Source organism: Dendrobates tinctorius, unplaced genomic scaffold, assembly GCF_039654945.1.
Source record: "Dendrobates tinctorius isolate UK_male_01 unplaced genomic scaffold, ASM3965494v1 ptg000028l, whole genome shotgun sequence".
In the NCBI taxonomy this organism is placed as follows: domain Eukaryota; kingdom Metazoa; phylum Chordata; class Amphibia; order Anura; family Dendrobatidae; genus Dendrobates; species Dendrobates tinctorius.
This window is the reverse complement of record NW_027361696.1, coordinates 32,066,419-32,087,714: the sequence shown is the minus strand read 5'-3', so window position 1 is coordinate 32,087,714 and position 21,296 is coordinate 32,066,419. Positions and strand designations below refer to the sequence as shown.

At 50.5% G+C, this 21,296-nt stretch overlaps 1 protein-coding gene across 1 annotated transcript in view; it reads right to left on the bottom strand.

Moving 5' to 3' along the window:
• LOC141084873 (uncharacterized) overlaps positions 1 to 21,296 on the bottom strand; it is a 106,269-nt gene that overhangs the window by 38,151 nt on the left and 46,822 nt on the right. The window lies entirely within an intron of this gene.

Genomic DNA, 21,296 nt, shown 5'->3' with positions numbered 1-21,296 from the left:
TCAAGGATTCATACCCGCTGCCCCACATAGAAGAATCTCTGCCCGCCTTGGGGAATGCGACATACTTTTCAACTCTAGACCTGGCCAGTGGGTACTGGCAGGTGCCGATGTCAGAGGAAGACAGAGCCAAGACAGCATTTATCCTTCCCATGGGACTGTTCAAGTTTAATCAGATGCTGTTCGGGCTGGCCAACGCCCCAGGAACCTTCCAGCAGTTGATGGAGCGGTGTCTAGGAGACCTCAACTTTGAAGCCACATTGAAATACCTGGACGATATTATCATCTATTCCACCACGTTCGAGGACCACCTGCGGCGGTTGGGACAGGTGCTCGGCCGGCTGCAGAAATACGGGTTAAAGGTGAAGCCCCAGAAATGCCACCTGTTCCGCACCCAGATCGAATATCTGGGGCATACCGCCTCGGCGGAGGGGGGCAGACCATCCCTGGAAAAGGTTGCTGCCATCCAGTGGTGGCCTACCCCAGAGATGGTGAAAGGTGTGCGGGCCTTCCTGTGGTTGGCCAGCTACTATCGTCGGTTCGTGAAGAATTTTGCATGCCGAGCCCGAGCCCTGCAGGACCTGCTGAAGGGGGATCCAGCCAGGGCGAATGGACGGAAGATTCAGTGGCAGCAATCGCAAGAAGATACGTTTCAAGATCTCAAAGCTGCACTCTCGGACGCCCCGGTATTGGCATATGCGAATTTCTCGCAACCGTTCATCCTGCATACCGACGGGAGCCTCCAGGGACTAGGAGCTGTGTTGTCACAGGTGCAGGATGGCCGGGAGAAAGTGATCGCCTATGGTACCCGATCGCTGCATGACTCCGAACGCAACCCGGACAATTACAGCTCCTTTAAGCTCGAGCTCCTCGCGGTGGTGTGGGCAATGATGGAGCGGTTCGCAGAGTACCTGGCGGGCTCCGAAGTCGTGATGCGGACGGATAACAACCCGTTACCCATTTGGAGAATGCCAAACTGGGGGCCCTAGAGCAGCGGTGGGTGGCTCGGATGGCCAAGTTCAACTACAAGATCATCTACAAACGGGGAGCTGAAAACGTGCACGCCGATGCACTCTCCAGAATTTGACACACCACCCCAGGGAGGAATCAAGATGATGAACCAGAGGGGGAGGAGACACCGTTTGCCCTCACCACCGCCGCGCTTACAGTCAATGCGCAAGAAGCCCCTCATCCGGAGCTCTCAGGAGGAATACTTGAACAGCCACGAGACAGATGGATTCAGCAGCAACAGGAAGATAGAGAAATTGGACTCCTGCGCTGATGGGTGGCCACAGGCAAGTTGCCCACTGGCTCACAGAGACAGACTTTGACCCAGGATATGTTGCTGATGCTGCGCCAGTGGGAAAAGCTAGTCATCAAAAAGGAACTTATATATCGAAAAGCCGTGTCACGAACAACGTCGGCTACAATATGGCAGGTAATCGTGCCCGGAACCCATCTCAGCCAACTGGCTCGGGAAGCCCATGAGAAGGGGGCTCACTTTGGTGCTCAAAAGACTTTGCAATGGCTGCAGCAGATAGTGTACCATCCACGCTTGCACGCTGCTGTGGAAGAATTTTGCCGAACCTGCCGACCGTGCGAGCTTGCTAAACCTCCCGCGCAACGAGCTCCGGTGCAGACAATTGTAACATCAGCTCCCCTGGAGCTCCTCACGGTGGACTATCTGACCATAGGTCCATCCTATCAGGGGTATGAACATTGTCTCGTTATGGTGGACCATTTCACCAAGTTCGCCGTGGTCAACCCCACCCGAGACCATACAGCGGAGTCGGCCACCTATGCGATTTGTAAAAACTTTATCCAAGTGTATGGCTGTCCGCAATTAATACATTCGGACCAAGGAGCATGCTTCCTAGGAAGAGTCATGGAAGAGCTACATCATCTCTATGGTATCAATAAGTCTCGGACTACACCGTACCACCCGCAGGGAACCGGGGCCTGTGAGCGATTCAATCGGACACTAATCCAAATGCTGTGCACCCTGGAGAGTGACCGAAAGGCCCGCTGGCCTGAATATGTCCCTGAACTGGTGTGGGTATATAATAACTGGGTGCACCAAGTGAATGGTTACACCCCCTACTCATTGCTGTTCGGACGGGAAGGCAAAGGAATTACAGAAGTGGAGTTAAACCCGGAGGAACCCCAACCTTGGACCGGAGTATCCTTGTGGGTCCGAAACCACCGGCACCGACTGCAAACCCTCCACCGTATTGTCCACACGAAGCTCCAGGATTTAGACACCCGGGGAGAGCGCTGCCCCCACCCATTGACTTCCAGGCTGGGGATCAACTACTCGTTCTAGATCAACATCCCCAAAACAAGTTGGATTTGTGATGGGAGGAGAACCCGTACCGAGTGTTGCGCCGGATAAGCCCCGACGGGCCTGTGTATGAAATACAATCCGAAGAAAACGACGCGCCTCTCACTCATGTTGTGCACCGTAACATGTTACGGCCTTGTGCGTCCACTGATCCCCCGCGATGAACGACGAAGAGGACTTCCCAACTGCTTCTGCAGGTCACCCAAGTAGTGGCACTACAGTGGACCCAGGCCTCGCACCAGAATCGACTACTCGACCACCTCCACCACCCCAGAAGACTCCACTACACCCGAGCGTCGACGCTCCGAGCGGTCAACAGCTGGCAAACCCCCTGAATGTTACGAACAGGACCAGTTCATATGGCGACAAGGACTGTCATCTCGAAAGACTAACCCGAGTCTACCGAAACCCTCGCCCGTGGACTGGCGAGCATACAGGGCGGGGGAGTGTGGAAAGAACGGCCCCCGTCGGGTGTCCGGGCCCGAACCCAGGGGGCCGTCATCTAGGTTCCGGGGGGAAACCATTCCCGGGGGACAGAGTTCGGGGAGGGACCGTTGAGATGGACAGCTGGGCTAGGGGAGGAGCCAATATAAAAGGGGCGGGGAGCGCTAGTCACAAAGAGTCAGCAGACCGGGACAGAAGCAGCAGGAGACTGTGGGAGTGACTGAGAGCCAGAGCAACTTACCAGTGTCAGGGGAGACGCTCACTGAGGACATAAGGGACGGCGCTGAGACGGCCGTCCGAGACCTGCTGCCCCGCTCCAGTCCACGGCCGCTGCCGCCTCACCTCAGCCCGCAGCTGCGGCCTGCCTGTTGCCGCCTCGCCCCAGCCCACGGCTGTGGCCTATTCCCCGCCACCCACAGACGCCCTGCTCTCACCAGTGACCGCGGCAAGTCCCGTGTCGTCGGCAGCCACCACTGTCCCGCTCTGGTCCGTGGCAAGGGCCGAGCCTTTGCCCACCGCGGAGTCCCCGTCACAGCTGTCACCCGCCACCCCGCATCGCTGCCAACTGCCCCAGTCCAGGGGCTGCGGCCCACTCGTCCAAGGACTCCTCCGGGGCCGGAGGTGCCCCTGCGCCCCTGCGCCACAGGAGCGGCAGAACGCTCGAAGACTACGCCAACTCTTCAGTAGCTAGGCCCAGCAGCTGCCCCGCCGAAGGACCACTGTCCAGAACGCTGAGGGACATCTTGACAGCTAAGTTGACTATATAGTTAAGGACCCGTAGTCGGCCATACCGCGGCCCTATAGTGACCGGCTCCCGCCGGACGTAGTCGTGTTCTCTTCTGTTTGTGTTTACTTGTATTGAGCCCATGCGAGGGCAACCCTTGTTACACCTTTTGGTTGGACAGGCTGAGACTGAGGAGAATTACCTCTAGGCCATAAACGTTATTATAAAAAGCACCAAACCGACTCGCGACTCGTCACTGCATCCTGCGTACCTGCTAGCACTACAGGTACACGACGGGAGAGAGAAGGTGATCTCTTATGCAAGTCGGTCTCTTCATGATTCTGAACGAAATCCAGACAACTACAGTTCCTTTAAGCTAGAGATGCTGGAGTTGGTGTGGGCTATGACAGAAAGGTTCGCAGAATAGCTATCTGGGTCTGAAATATTGGTGCGTACTGACAACAATCCACTGGCACATTTGGAAAATTTGAAGCTGGGAGCTCTGGAACAACGATGGGTCGCTAGAATGGCAAAGTTTCGGTATACAATAGCCTTCAAACAAGGAGCTGAGAATACTCATGCTGACACCTTATCCAGGGTGAAACATGCAAGACCTGGTCAAAGTAGGGATGAGGAACTAGAAGGTGAGGAAACCCTCAAATTCCAGAATTCTGCCAGGATGGTGGTGGCCACGCAGGAGCAGGCACAAGTACTGAATTAGAAAGGTATCTTGGGGTGGACACGTGATGAGTGGGTCCGGTTACAACAGGAAACTTCACAAAGTTTCGCCGTCTTAATCCTGGCTCGAGATCAAACTGCGGAATCTGCCGTCCATGTCATCTGCAAAAACTTCATTCAGGTCTAAGGGTGTCCGAAGCTTATCAATTTGGACCAAGGGGCCTACTTCCTAGGGAAAGTGATGGAAGAACTACACCGGATGTACCAAATTGAAAAGTCTCGCACCACACCGTACCACCCTCAGGGTAATGGAACCTGTGAACGGTTCAACCGCACTTTAATTCAAATGCTGAGAACTCTGGAGGAGGACCGAAGGTCCAGTGGCCTGAGTACATAGCTGAATTTGTCTGGGTGTACAACAATCGGGTACACAGACCACCGGGTATACCCCATATACTTTGCTGTTTGGTCGTGCAGGAAAAGAGGTCACCGAGTTAGAGCTGGACCCAGAGGAGGACTAACTTCGGATGGGGCAGTCCACCTGGATCTGAGAACATCGTCATCGTTTACAGACTTTGCATCACCTAGTGCAGACCAAACTTCAACAGTTAGAAAAAATGCTCATGAACACAACCAGTACTAGAGGACATATTCCTGGCATAATATATTATACCTAGATGCCTCTACCGTTGTGTAGGACCTAAATATAGACCAATCGCTCGAAAGCTAATTCCTCAGGATAGTGGAAAAACCACAAATATGCGACTACAGATCCAATATAAAAGATAAATCTTTATTAGACAGTTACACAGGAATCGACAAAAACAGTGCTCAGCAATGCAAAAACCGGACAAACATGTGCCAATAATGGAAAGGCGCTGCGTACCTCACCGAGACACACAAAAAAAGTAAAAGGTCAGATAATGCAATGTGGCGCCCCTGAGGCTCAGTCGCCACAGAGGTACTGCACCTTCTCCTAAGGTGTAGTGACCCACCATCCTGGTAAGTTGGGAGCTCCTTTCCACACTCCAACACCTGCATCCCACACACAGGATAGTTCAACACTGATCACACTGCGGCTCATGCTTAGAGGGTAGCAGAGCACCTCTGGTGATTCCTTGCTTCGTAACACGAGATGTGCTGGGAGGTGGGTGGAGTTGAGATTCATATAAAAGAGTGGGAAAGTTTAGAATTACAGGTCAGTCTCTCAGGGGTCAGTCCCTTAGGGGTCAGTCCGACAGAGGTCCATCCCAGAGGAGAGAGGACAGTCAGTCAGGAGAGTCTGAGGACGGGTCTAAGGAGAGAAGGAGTGCTGCAGCTGCCTCAGTGATCTGAGCCAGCTTGCACAGGAAAGAGAAGAGAAAGAGAGAGACATAGAACTGCAACCTAAGCTTCCATAAGAGAGAGAAGGAACAGCGCGGAACGAAGGAGTAGGAGAACAGAGAGGAGTCGTGGGTTGGAAGAGGAACCCTGCCTATAGGTTCTCAGCGCAAGGCCGGGGCCTGGTCCCCGAGGTTGTATGGACACTTATGGTTCTGCAGCGGACACTGGTGGAGAAGTTGGCTGTGGATGCACTACTCCCATCTAAGACTTGGGACACAACAGCAACACGGATAGAGAGCCGGGATCCAGGAGGTCCCTGATCAGGCTACAGCTGTCTGTCATACAAGTAGAGTTGTTAGGAACATCTGACAGGAGGAACTTCAGAGAACTACGGTACTGGAGCTCTTCACACTAAAAGGCGCAATAGAGGAGTCGTTCAGGAAAGGCATATGTTGGCGGAGTGTTGGAGAGGAGAATCCTGACTTCCCCGGGAGGCTGATTGACTCTCTACCCCAGAGGACCCGGCACGGAGGCAGGCACCAGTGTGTACCACGAACTGTGAGTAAAGCTTTGAAACTGCAAGCCCTGGTGTCCTCCATTCATTAGTCGCTAACACCTTCAGCACCGCTACATCTGGGTACCAGCATCTATACCCTTCTGCGCCTCTCCTCATCCATTGCCCATACACTGCCCTGGGGTTACAGCTTCACCTGTGGGGAGCTACACCATCTAAGCTGCAACACACCATCAGCCCCAGAGGATCTGCATGCAGCATTGGCTAACACCTCACTTGCCAAACACCACAGGTGGCGTCACGAACTTTCCATATAAACTACATTGCAAATATCATTCGCCATTGATATTGGGTGCCCGGGGCCACGGACCGGGTCGCCGCTGCTGTGGCCCATACCCCCTGACACCGGCCCGGTACTGAGTACCCCACAGCCCTGGGTGAAGCAAGGGCGTCCCAATTTGGCGTCACGAACAGGATGACGAGACCCGATGCCATCGGGTTCTGTGTGCCTGAAATTTGATGGACTTTGAAGTTTTGAAAATGTGCAGAAGACCTGATTTGATAGACTGTAAAATGGACATTAGAAATGGCCGTTGGCGCGAAGAAGAAGGGTGTGAAGAGATGGGAGGTCCTAGGAAAAGACCGCAAAGAGTATTGGGCCTCCCCTGCCTGAATTACTATGTGACAGCGACATGGCCTACCCCCCGAGGGGTTCGTGTGCTGGCTTGGTGTGGAGGCGCTGGAAGAGAACGCCGCCCCGGAACGAGGGGCAGAAGAGGCCAGTGGCGGGAGGGGGGCCGAGGCAGGCAGGAGAATGCCAGAACACCATTTTGGAGAGCAAGGGAAGGAGGCCTGCAGAGCACGGGGAAACGGATCTCCCTGGCGCCATGGCTGACGGCTCCCACCCGTGCTCCGGAATGAACCGCCAGCAATTGGAGGACGAAATTGCTGAATTGACCACCCGTCTGCAGCTGAGAAAGGGAACCTTAGAGAAGCTGAGACGGTAGCACACCCCGGCGGGGACTACACCAGCAGTACCCTCTCCATCGGTACCCGCCGCTACCGTAACGGACTGTCCCCGGGCAGCTCCCGGAGGACCCGGGAGTAGAAGCGGAGCTCCTGCCCGGACCTGATGCGGCTGCGCAGGTCCACGCAGAGACCCCTGCGGACCCGGAGCCACCATCCGCTCCATCACCACCTGCACCGGAGCAGAGACTGCACCGCCGGGAGGCCCCAGGTACGTGGGATGTTCCTCCACCTGGGGAAGCCCTGGGGTGTACCGCAATTGCAGCGGCTGGCCAGGTCATCCTGGATCTGGTCTGGGACCGCGATGCTAGTGCTGTGGGTGAGAGCAGGTCCCAGGAAGAGCGGGAGGAAGAAGAGAGTTGGGCAGGATGTCAGGCCACATCCGACAGCTGGCAGCGGAATACCGGGAGAGAGAGCAGAGAAAGATGGCTGTGCTGGGCCCGGATCTGGCTCGGAAGGAGAGGGCCCGTGCTGGCCATTACAGACCCCGGGATGCACTTGGCTGGGGGCAGGTTCTGAACGTGAACCAAGAGAAGGGGTTCGGATTCATTGCGGACCCCAAAAGGATCAGCGACCTGTTCTTTAACCGGCGAGACGTGGAGCCCCATCTGAGGAGGGTGCATCCTGACAGGAACCTGCAACCCGGGGAGTATGTGACATTCACCTGGCATGAGAGACTCAGGGGGTGGTATGCCCTGAATATCCGCCGTATTCCCGAGGAGTTTATTGAGAGATACAAGCCGAAGCGACCTGTTGCTGCCCCTCCATCCACCGTTGCCGCCCAGACTGCTCCGGTACATGATCCTAGGAACCAAGCTGCTCTGGAATCCCCTTCAGTCTGGCAGCCCAAACCAGGGCTTAACACCTTGGGAAGAGGAATACTTGAAGATTGTCAACAATTACTTTGAGTCTGAAGAGAGTTCCAGAACCCCAGGAGGGGATCACAATTCGCAACCTTTTCTAAAATTTCTCGTTACCCAGGAGGGTTTGTTTGCACCAGTTGTGCCCTTTTTGTTCATCATGATGCCTAGTTTTTGAGTGGCAACGTGTTCTTTGGAACTGAGGAGATCATGAACGCCGTATGATCCAAAACTCTCTAGTAAATAGTTTGCACCTCTTTAGGTGCCCTTTCTTGGTTTTACATAAGAGACACTTTGCGAAGATAATGTTTTTGCATGGACACTTTTCGAAGATGATGTCTACCTCAAAGGACACTGCAAGAGATCCCAGCTAGGAGTGATGTCCAGCACTTACAAGAAAAACTGTTGAATGTTTTACTGTAAAGTATTTGGTAATGTGTTTTATAAGAATAATAGTAACTGAGAAATGGCTTTTATAGAAGAACTAGCTGAAGAGCCCGGCACTGCCCGGGCATAGTAACTAACTGTGGTTAGTTATAGCAAATTATAATTATCCTCCATCCCATAGTCCTGTGCCCATATACCCATCATACATATCCACGATCCCATAGGCCCGTGCCCATATACCCATCATACATATCCTCCATCCCATAGTCGAGTGCCCATATACCCATCACACATCCTCCATCCCATAGTCCCATGCCCATATACCCATCTCACATCCTTCATCCCATAGTCCCATGCCCATATACCCATCATACATATTCGCCATCCCATAGTCGAGTGCCCATATACCCATCACACATCCTTCATCTCATAGTCCCATGCCCATATACCTATCATACATATCCTCCATCCCATAGTCCCGTGCCCATATTCCCATCATACATATCCGCCATCCCATAGTCCCGTGCCCATATACCCGTCATACATATCCTCCATCCCATAGTCCAGTGCCCATATACCCATCACACATCCTCCATCCCATAGTCCCGTGCCCATATACCCATCATACATATCCGCCATCCCATAGTCCCATGCCCATATACCCATCATACATATCCGGCATCCCATAGTCCTGTGCCCATATACCCGTCATACATATCCTCCATCCCATAGTCCAGAGCCCATATACCCATCACACATCCACCATCCCATAGTCAACCAATATGACATCATAATGAGCGGCGGGGCTTGCAACCTATGATGACATCAGCGTCACCATGGCAACCATTATGACATCATAATAAGGGGCGGGGCTTGACACGCACACACTTTTTGCCCATTATGTAGACAGGGGCAAAATTGTTTGGTGAATTGGAACACGCGGGCTAAAAATTTCGCCTCACAACATCGGGGTCCAGACGTGTGACTGTGCCAAATTTTGTGGCTGTAGCTGCGCCGGTGCGGATGCCAATCCCGGACATACACACACACATACATACATACATACACACTTTGAGCTTTACAGTATATATTAGATTAGGATGTGAATAAAGAATTGAAAGTAGACAGGTGACGGACCAGGTATTTGCAGTCAGCGTCTTGCGTCTAGAGAAAGAAAAGAAAGAAAAAGACAAAGAAAAATGATAAAGAAAATGTGTTACAGAGAATAGCACTTTGAATTGAGAATTGCACTTAGAATTAAAAATTTTAGATAGAATTGTTTGTAACGCTTAAGATGAGTGCCTCCTATACTAGGAAGATTAGTATAAGAAAAGCTTTTTGTGCATTATAAAATTTTGTATGTTTCTTTGCTGTCTACTTTGTTATCTTGTACCCGCGAATGTGCTGTGTTTAACGGGTGGGTATGTGGCGCCCGAGGCTCAGTCGCCACAGAGGTACTGCACCTTCTCCTAAGGTATAGTGTGGCGCCCCTGAGGCTCAGTCGCCACAGAGGTACTGCACCTTCTCCTAAGGTGTAGTGCCCCACCATCCAGGTAAGGTGGGAACTCCTTGCCGCACTCCAACACCTGCATCCGACACACAGAATAGTTCAGCACAACCACAGTGCGCTTCCTCCTATATATTAGGAGCACTTTTCGTGGTCCCTTGCTTCGTAGCACGAGATGTGCTGGGAGGTGGGTGGAGTTAGTATAAAAAGAAGGGGAAAGATAGAATTAGAGTTCAGTCTGACGGAAGGTCAGTCCCTTAGGGGAGTCTGGGATGAGTCCAAGAAGAGGGGAGATCAGGCGGAGGAAAGACAGTCAGTCAGGAGAGGCTGAGGACTGGTCTTAGTGGAACGAGCTCCCTAGAAGAGAAGGAGAGAGACGGAGAACTGTAACCTGCATTTCCATAAGAGAGAGAAAGACAAGTACGGAGCGAAGAGGAGAGAGAACAGAGAGGAGGAGTGGGTTGGATAGGAACCCTGCCTATAGGTTCTCAGCGCAAGGCCGGGGCCCGGTCCCCGAGGTTGTATGGACACTTATGGTTCTGCAGCAGACACTGGTGGAGTAGTTGGCTGTAAATTCACTACTCCCATCTAAGACTTGGGACACAACAGCAACACGGATAGAGATCCGGGATCCAGGAGGTACCTGATCAGGCTACAGCTGTCTGTCATACAAGTAGAATTGTTAGGAACATCTGACAGGAGGAACTTTAGAGAACCACGGTACGGGAGTTCTTCACACTACAAGGCGCATTGGCGGAGTCGTTCAGGAAGGCACATATTGGCGGGGTGCTGGCAGGGAGAGTCCTATCTTGCCTGGAGGTTGGCTGGGCCTCTGCCCCAGAGGACACAGTACTGAAGCAGGCACCTGTGTGCACTGCAAACTGTGAGTAAAGCTTTGAAACTGCAAGCTCTGGTGTCCTCCTTTCATTCCCGCATCAGCCCCTCTACATCTGGGTATCCACATCTACACCATTCTGTGCCTCTCCTCATCCATTGCACCTACACTGCCCTGGGACTACAGCTCCACCTGTGGGGAGCTACACCATCTTTGTTGCATCACACCATCAATCTCAGTGGATCTGCAAGCAGCGTTGGCTTACCATCTTACTTGCCAAACACCACGGGTGGCGTCACAAACTATTATTACATTACACCACAAAAACATCACCGCCATTGATATTAGGCACCCAGGGTCACGGACTGGGTCGCCGCCACCGCAGCACATCCCCCTGACACCGGCCCGTTACCGAGTACCCCACAGCCCTGGGAGGGTGACCCAGTAGTGCCCCACCATCCTGGTAAGTTGGGAGCTCCTTTCCGCACTCCAACACCTGCATCCCACACACAGGATAGTTCAGCACTGATCACATTGCGGCTCATGCTTAGAGGGTAGCAGAGCACCTCTGGTGATTCCTTGCTTCGTAACACGAGATGTGCTGGGAGGTGGGTGGAGTTGAGATTCATATAAAAGAGTGGGAAAGTTTAGAATTACAGGTCAGTCCCTCAGGGTCAGTGCCTTAGGCAGTGCGCTCTGACAGGGCCTACACCAGCGGTACCTGTTCCACCGGTACCTGCTACCGCTGCATCGGACTGTCCTCCGACAGCGCTGATCTTCACCTCCACGCTATCCATGCAGCTGAGTGCCGCTTGCCCGAAGAAGTTATCGGAGGACCCGGGAGCGGAGACTGTGCTCCCGCCCGGACCTGTCGCGGCCGCGCAGGTCCATACTGAAGCCCATGTGGATCCAGAGCCACTATCTGCTCCACCACCGCCAGCACCAGGACCCGCCATTCCGGTGGAGGTCCTCGCAATGCCCCGCCGTCTCGGGCCTGTAACGGAGCCGGAGCACCTCCAGGAGGTCCCAGGTATGACTGCAGCCCCCGCACATGGGAAGGTCCTGGGGTGCGCGCCCGTAGTGGCGGCGGGACAGGTCGTGTTGGACCTCATCTGGGACCGGGATGCTAGCCTCAAGGGGGAGACATCTGAACCCCTTACGGTGGTACCGCAGGCCCCAATGGGTGAGAGCAGGTCCCGGGAGGAGGAAGAAGAGACCGAGGCCCGTTGTCGGGCTACCCTACAGCAGCTGGCGGCTGAATATCGGGAGAGGGAGCAGAGGAAGATGTCGGTGCTGGGCCCTGATTTAGACCACAAAGAGCGAGCCCGTGCTGGTCACCTTGGTCCACGGGATGCAGCTGGTTGGGAAAAGGTCCTGAATGTGAGCCAGGAGAGGGATTTTGGATTTATAGCAGACCCCAAAAGGATCAGCGACCTGTTCTTTAACCGGCGGGATGTGGAGCTCCATCTGAGGAGGGAGCATCCTGACAGGAACCTGCAACCCGGGGAGTATGTGACATTCACCCGGCATGAGGGACTCAAGGGGTGGTACGCCCTGAATATCCACTGTATTCCCGAGGAATTTATCGAAAGGTACAAGCCGAAGCGACCAGTTGCTGCCCCTCCACCCACGGCTACCATCCAGACCATTCCTGTACCGGTTCCTGAGAAACCAGCTGCCCCAGTACCAACACCTACCCAGCAGCCTAAGTTGAAATTTACCAATTTGACACCATGGGAAAGAGAGTACCTGAAGATTGCCAATGAATACCTTGTGTACCTGTGGGATCCTAGATCACGGGGCTAAAACCATCAAATGTAATAGTACTGGTGAGGTCTTTGAGACAGTGATTTTGTTGTATATGTAATCACATGCAGTTGCGGTTTGCAATATGTGTGACGCACTGTGCAGACACTGCGGTCACGCATTAATGGTCACAGAAACAGAGCAAAAGACGGCTTTTTAAGACATAGTCTCTCAAGGCATCTACTAATTAAACATAACAAAATTTTTAACATAAAAGTAACTCCGGTGGAGCAGATACCCTCTGGTGTTGCAAATAGGAATGCTCTTTTAAACCGGAAAGAAACGTTTTGGATATATCGTCTGGGAACATTATATCCAAATGGATTGAATGATATCATAGAGAGAGTTTGAACGTTGCTTTTTTTTTTTCTCTCTGGGTTTTTTTTCCTTTTGGGTTTTTTTTTTTTTCTTTTCTGTCTTGCATCCATGTTGTCAAGGTTGGATCAATCAGTGGGTGTGTTCCTGAACTGTGTTCCTGAACTTGGTCCACACCCTAAATCAAGTTTCTGAGACTGGGATAAAAGGTTGCTACTATATATAAGTGTAACTGAATTTGATACTATTAGGATTTGTACTGTGTTTTTATGATACCTGATGAAGGATATACACTGTATCCGAAACGCGTTGTATCTCTTTTTTAACCTATGAAATAAAAAAATATGGAATATCATCTTTGGATATGAGTCCTGGGAAGCGCTGCCGTTTATGGGCTGGATGTGTTTTTCTTGAATGAATACCTTGAGTCTGGTAGCAGTCCCAGTTCGGTTTCCAGAACCCCAGGAAGGGACCACCATTAGAATATTTCCCTTTTTCAAATCTCGTTACCCAGGAGAGTTTGTTGCACCAGTTGTGCCCTTGCTAATTGTTGTGCCTTTTTGTTCATCATGTTGCCTAGTTTTTGATTGGCAGCGTTGTTTTCTGATTGGAACTGAGGAGATCATGGACGCTGAATGATCCAAAACTTTCTTGTAAATAGTTTCCACCTCTTTAGGTGCCCTTTCTTGGTTTTACATATATAGACACTTTGCGAAGATGATGTTTTTGCATGGACACTTTTCGAAGATGATGTCTACTCAAAGGACACTGCAAGAAATCCCGGCTGGGAGCGGTGTCCAGCACTTACAAGAATCTTTGCACTGTTTTATTGAAAAGTATTTGATAATGTGTTTTATGAGAGTATTGACAATTGAGAAATAGCTTTTATATAGTGAGAATTAGGAATGTCTGACATAGAGATGAGCAATGTGAATAAAGAATTGAAAGCGACAGGTGACAGACCAGATATTTGCGGTCAGTGTCTTGCGTCTCGTAGAATGAGAGAAAAATGAGAGTAAATTGACAGAATAAGAGGAAATAAAGAAATGTGTTACAGAGTATAGCATTTTGAAAGTAAGAATTGCACTTAGAATTAAGAAATAATTGCACTGTTTAACTTAGAATTTTAAATAGGATTGTTGGTAATGTTCAAGATGAGTACCTCCTATATTAGGAAGCTTAGTATAAGAAAAGTTTATTATGCATTCCAAAATTTTTGTATGTTTCTTTGCTGTTTACTTTGTTTACCTTGCAGCCCGCGGACGTACTGTGTTTAATTGGGGGGTATGTGGCGCCCCTGAGGCTCAGTCACCACAGAGGTACTGCACCTTCTCCTAAGGTGTAGTGCCCCACCATCCAGGTAAGGTGGGAACTCCTTGCCACACTCCAACACCTGCATCCCACACACAGGATAGTTCAGCACAACCACAGTGCGCTTCCTCCTATATATTAGGAGCACTTTTCGTGGTCCCTTGCTTCGTAGCACGAGATGTGCTGGGCGGTGGGTGGAGTTAGTATAAAAAGAAGGGGAAAGATAGAAATAGAGTTCAGTCTGACGGAAGGTCAGTCCCTTAGGGGAGTCTGGGGTGAGTCCCAGAAGAGGGGATATCAGGCGGAGGAAAGACAGTCAGTCAGGAGAGGCTGAGGACTGGTCTTAGTGTAACGAGCTCCATAGAAGAGAAGGAGAGAGACGGAGAACTGTAACCTGCATTTCCATAAGAGAGAGAGAGACAAGTACAGAACGAAGAGAGAGAGCAGAGAGGAGGAGTGGGTTGGATAGGAACCCTGCCTATAGGTTCTCAGCGCAAGGCTGGGGCCCGGTCCCCGAGGTTGTATGGACACTTATGGTTCTGCAGCAGACAGTTGGAGTAGTTGGCTGCAAATTCACTACTCCCATCTAAGACTTGGGACACAACAGCAACACGGATAGAGAGCCAGGATCCAGGAGGTCCCTGATCAGGCTACAGCTGTCTGTCATACAAGTAGAGTTGTTAGGAACATCTGACAGGAGGAACTTCAGAGAACCACAGTACTGGAGTTCTTCACACTACAAGGCGCATTGGCGGAGTCGTTCAGGAAGACACATATTGGCGGGGTGTTGGCAGGGAGAGTCCTATCTCGCCTGGAGGTTGGCTGGGCCTCTGCCCCGGAGGACACGGTACTGATGCAGGCACCTGTGTGCACTACAAACTGTGAGTAAAGCTTTGAAACTGCAAGCTCTGGTGTCCTCCATTCATCCCCGCTACATCTGGGTATCCGCATCTACACCATTCTGTGCCTCTCCTCATCGATTGCACCTACACTGCCCTGGGACTACAGCTCCACCTGTGGGGAGCTACACCATCTTTGCTGCATCACACCATAAGTCTCTGTGGATCTGCAAGCAGCGTTGGCTTACCATCTTACTTGCCAAACACCACGGGTGGCGTCACGAACTATTATTACATTAAACCACAAAAACATCACTGCCATTGATATTAGGCGCCCAGGGTCACGGACTGGGTCGCCACCACCGCAGCACATCCCCCTGACACCGGCCCGTTACCGAGTACCCCACAGCCCTGGGAGGGTGACCCAGTAGTGCCCCACCATCCTGGTAAGTTGGGAGCTCCTTTCCGCACTCCAACACCTGCATCCCACACACAGGATATTTCAGCACTGATCACATTGCGGCTCATGCTTAGAGGGTAGTAGAGTACCTCTGGTGACTCCTTGCTTCGTAACACGAGATGTGCTGGGAGGTGGTGGAGTTGAGATTCATATAAAAGAGTGGGAAAGTTTAGAATTACAGGTCAGTCCCTCAGGGGTCAGTGCCTTAGGGGTCAGTCCGACAGAGGTCCATCTGGGGTGAGTCCCAGAGGAGAGAGGACAATCAGTCAGGAGAGTCTGAGGACGGGTCCAAGGAGAGAAGGAGTGCTGCAGCTGCCTCAGTGATCTGAGCCAGCTGGCACGGGAAAGAGAAGAGAAAGAGAGAGACGTAGAACTGCAACCTAAGCTTCCATAAGAGAGAGAAGGAACAGCGCGGAACGAAGGGGTAGGAGAACAGAGTTGAGTCATGGGTTGGAAGAGGAACCCTGCCTATAGGTTTTCAGCGCAAGGCTGGGGCCCGGTCCCCGAGGTTGTATGGACACTTATGGTTCTGCAGCGGACACTGGTGGAGTAGTTGGCTGTGGATGCACTACTCCCATCTAAGACTTGGGACACAACAGCAACACGAATAGAGAGCCGGGATCCAGGAGGTCCCTGATCAGGCTACAGCTGTCTGTCATACAAGTAGAGTTGTTAGGAACATCTGACAGGAGGAACTTCAGAGAACTACGTTACTGGAGCTCTTCACACTAAAAGGCGCAATAGAGGAGTCGTTCAGGAAAGGCACATGTTGGCGGAGTGTTGGAGAACAGGACTTAGCCTGAGTGACTGTGTATGCGATCAAGGCTAGTAGTTGCCAGACAAAAATATGAAATCCACATGGCAGCCATGGAGTTAACCCATTGTGGTGACATATATACCTTAGTGTTTGCCTATGTGATATTGAGAACTGTTTCAGATCTGACTAAGGTAGCGGTGGTCATTTGAGATCTATATCGCAGCCATAGATTTAACCCATTGTGGTATTATAATTGTGGAAAGTCGGTTCATGTGATATCTAATATTTTGTAATGTGTTGCAATATTACAGTGATATATTTAAACCCATTGTGGTATTATAACCATGAAAATTGATCTATGTGATATTGAAAATCTTGCAATATGTTGCATTATCTGACCTTTTTACTTTTTTTGTGAGTTTCGGTGAGGTACGCAGCGCCTTTCCATTATTGGCGCGTTTGTCCGGTTTTTGCATTACTGAGCACTGTTTTTGTCGATTCCTGTGTAACTGTCTAATAAAGATTTATCTTTTATATTGGATCTGTAGTCGCATATTTGTGGTTTTTCCACTATCCTGAGGTATTAACAGTTAGAGTATGCAGAAAGAACTCCGCTGTGGGGGACAGATCTCCAATTTGGTGACCAGGTATTAGTGAGAGAAAAACGCCCTTGCGACAAACTGGAGAACCGGTGGGAGACAAATACGTATCGGATAAAACAGCGAATCGATTCTGAGGGTCCTGTGTATGAAATTCAGCCTGAGGAAGGGGAGGGTCTCACTACTCAGGTGGTCCACCGGAATATGCTTCGTCCCTGTCTGTCAAAAGATCCTGTTCAACAGGAAGGGATTCTAGGTGCTCCGAAATATCCCCACCAGTTGTAATAGAATGTGAAGAGAAAGATGACTCTGAACCGCCACCCGAAGAGTCACAGGAGGGACAAGCACCTGAAGTCCTCGAAGAAAGTGCTCTGGAAGGAGCCAACACTTCACCACCCACTCTTATGCAACCAAACTCGACCACTCCAGGGGACTCAACTAATCCTTCTGACTTACGGCGCTCCGAGAGAGCCATAGCTGGAATACCCCCCAATCATTACAATCACGATCAATTTGTTTGGCGGCAGACTGTCCAAAAAGAAAAAGATAATCCATGCTTTTTACCAGAACCCTCACCCATGGAATGGCGAGCAAAAGGAGAGGGAGAGTGTAGGGAGATGCATCAGGCTAGTGGTACCTCTCTTGTATCAGGGCCGGAACTATTGGGGCTGTCACCATTGTTGCCGGTCTTTTTGACTGGGACAGACCTTTGCCCCTGACTACAAGGGGTGGGTCCTTATAAAAGGGACAAAGCATGCCAAAACAGTCTCTTTGGTGGGAAGACAGCGTGCGCAGCAGAAGATTGACTCACTCTGCAGAGCACGACGTCAGGAGACCAGGACGCTTTGCCGACGGATGACACACGCGCAGCCAGGCTGTGAGCAGCACATGACTATGGTCTTACTCACCTCCGACAGTAGGGAGACGTCCCGTACTGAACCGCAGCCTGACGACAGTACACGCTGTAGGCTTGACTGGGGTAAGCACGCAGAGACTGCCAGGATATTCCCGGTCCCCACCGCTGATCTCCATCCTTCTGCATCGGTGCCACAGACGCCCCCTCAATGGACACTTCGCCCCGGTACTGCAAGACTACGCCTAGGAGAGCCAGGAAACGTCATGGCTGTCAGGAGACAGTGCCTCACATTCCTCCAGGACCAGGCCAGAGACTTCACGCATCTCCTACGATGCCACCACGGGATCTCCAAGCCTCCATCCTCTGGAAACTTCAGACTGATAAGTTTACCTGTTATTTGAACACTTGTTCTCTTCCTGAGCCATAATCTCCCATAACACCCTTATCCTCTCCCTGCGTGGAGTATTCCCTGTATTAAATACCGTTTAACTCTTGATTTGTCTCCTGCTCGTCACTGCATCCCGCGTTCCTGCTGTACCTTGCACCAACATCCTCCTCCTCTTTGCCTTTTAATTATTGGGTATCCAAGCTGGACACGTGGCATAAACTGTCTCTCTACGCCTTGGAGAACTGTCTCTCTACGCCTTGGAGGTCCTGGCCTGCCCTGCCGCTAGCATTTTGTCAGAGGGGGTTTTTAGTGCTGCTGGTTGAATTATAACTGATAAGCGCATCCGCCTGTCAACTGAAAATGCTGACAGGCTAACTCTTATAAAAATGAACAAGGGCTGAATTGGGCCAGACTTCTCTACATCGCCGAATGATAACAGCGAAACATAACCTCCAATACAGTGTATTCCCATGCACCTCTTCACACCCACACATGGGTATACGCTTCCTGATTTTGGCTATTTGGTGTTATCCTCCTCCTTCTCCTCATCCTCATCATCCACCACCACTAGATCACCATGGTGATCGTGATCCGTGATGCAACAGCCAATTTATTGTGTAAAAGAGTGTTTTTGATGCGCTTTAACCCCTTAATGTCCATGGAGGAACATAGTCCGTCATGGCAGGATGTTAGTTCCGGCACCATGACGGACTAGGTCAGTCCTGCATTTAAACTCTCACCGTGTGTAAACACGCAGTGACAGTTCCGTGCTGACAGCTGTCACAGACAGCTGACAGGAACGGCAAGAGGTGCAGCATGTCGTCAGTCCCCGCACCCAGAGCGCTGTGATTGGTCAGTCAGTCTGACTGACCAATCACAGCATGATGTGCAGGAAATGCTGAAATTTCACCATCTCCTGCCCGTTCAGCGCAGGAGCTCATCGTTGCGGTGGCTGAGCTTCCTGCACTAACAGCCAGAAGCGGCATCCTCGCCCGCCCCTGGCTGTTCACGCCCTGATTGCTGCGATTGAGCGCGATCGCAGTGTTCAGGGGGGAGGCAGAGGGACGGGAGCTCCCTCTGCCTTCTGATCGGGCCCGATCTCTGCCAAAATGACCTGGGGTTGTCTTGACATCTCCCGTGTCATCCAGCTATGGAAAGCCTCTGAGACCATGCTCACAGCATGGTCTCAAAAGCTTTCAGCATAGGGTATAATACATTGCAATGCTGGAGCATTGCAATGTATTATACCTGCAATGAAAGGTAAACTTTTTAAAAAAAAATATGTAAAAAAAAATTAAAAAATAATAAAAAATTCCGCTAATAAATACACATTATGTAAAAAAAATAAATAAACAAGAAAAATCCACATTTTTAGTATCGCCGCATCCGTAAAAATCTCATCTATAAAAATGTCACCCTAGTTAACCCCTTTAGTGAACGCTGTAAAAAAAAAACACAAAAAAGTAGCAAATTATACTTTTTCCAAGCGGTATCTTCATACCACTTGGAAAAAGTGGAATAAAACGCGATCAAAAAAACGAATCGTAATAAAAATAGTATCACTGAAAGCGCCATCTTATCCCGCGAAAAAAAGGTGTCATACAGCTCCATCAGCGGAAAAATATAAAAGTTATAGCTCTCAGAATAAAGTGATGCAAAAATAATTATTTTTTCTATAAGTTTTTATTGTGTAAAAATGCCAAAACATAAAAAAAACTATAAATGAGGTATTGCTGTAATCACCGTGACCCTAAGAATAAAGTTGCCTTACCAATTTTACTGCACACGGAATGGAGGAAAAAAAAAAAAATTCCTGAATTGCTGGTTTTTGTTCATTCTGCCGCTACAAAAATTGGAATAGAAAGCGATCAAAAAATGTAATTTGCCCAAAAATGGTACCAATAAAAACGTCAGCTCGTCCCGCAAAAAGCGAGCCCCCACATAACTCTGTCAGCTGAAATATAAAAAATTTATAGCTCTCAATTTATGGCAATGCAAAAATGTCTTACAAAAAAGTGTGTGACAGAAGCTAAACATAAAAAAAGATGTACCGTATATACTCGAATATAAGCCGAGATTTTCAGCCCAATTTTTTGGGCTGAAAGTCTCCCTCTCGGCTTATATTCGAGTCATATACATTGGGGGGTCGGAGGGGGAGCGGGGGTGTCAGGTCATACTTACCCGTCCTGACGCTGTCTCTTGAGCCCCCAGCTTCTCCCCGTGCTCTCTCTTCCTGCCTTCAGCGGTCACGTGGTGCCGCTAATTAAAACTCATGAATATGCGCATATTCATGAGTTTTAATGAGCGGTATCACGTGACCGCTGAACGCAGGAAGAGAGAGCGCGGAGAAGCTGGGGGCTCAAGAGACAGCGTCAGGACGGGTAAGTATAGCGATACTCACCTGTCCTGCGTCCATGGCTGCTTGCTGCTGTCTGCCATCGGTCAGTGACTTCAGACAGCAGAGGGCGCGGTGACGTGGTTAGTGTGCGCTGCGCCCCCTGCAGTCTGAACGTCACTGACCGATGACGTGGCAGATAGCGGTGAGCAGCCATGGACGCAGGACAGGTGAGAATCTGACACCCAGCGACGGAGAGGTGAGTATGTCTTTTTTTTATTTTTACATGCAGCAGCAGTGGCAGCACATGGGGGAATCATCTATGGAGCTTCTTATGGGGGCAGCATATGGGGGGCATAATCTAAGGAGCTTCTTATGGGGGCAGCATATGGGGGGAATAATCTAAGGAGCTTCTTATGGGGGCAGCATAAGGGGGAATAATCTAAGGAGCTTCTTATGGGGGCAGCATATGGGGGAACAATCTATGGAGCTTCTTATGGTGTCAGCATATGGGGAAACAATCTATGGAGCTTCTTATGGTGTCAGCATAAGGGGGAATAATCTAAGGAGCTTCTAATGGGGGCAGCATATGGGGGAATAATCTATGGAGCTTCTTATGGGGGCAGCATATGGGGGAACAATCTATGGAGCTTCTTATGGTGTCAGCATATGGGGAAACAATCTATGGAGCTTCTTATGGGGGCAGCATAAGGGGGAATAATCTAAGGAGCTTCTAATGGGGGCAGCATATGGGGGAATAATCTATGGAGCTTCTTATGGGGGCAGCATATGGGGGAATAATCTATGGAGCATTTCCCACCCTAGGCTTATACTCGAGTCAATAAGTTTTCCCAGTTTTTTGTGGCAAAGTTAGGGGGGTCGGCTTATACTCGGGTCGGCTTATACTCGAGCATATACGGTAAATCTGGTATCTTTGTAATCGCACTGACCCGAAGAATAAAGTCGCCTAATCACTAATACCGTACGAGGAACA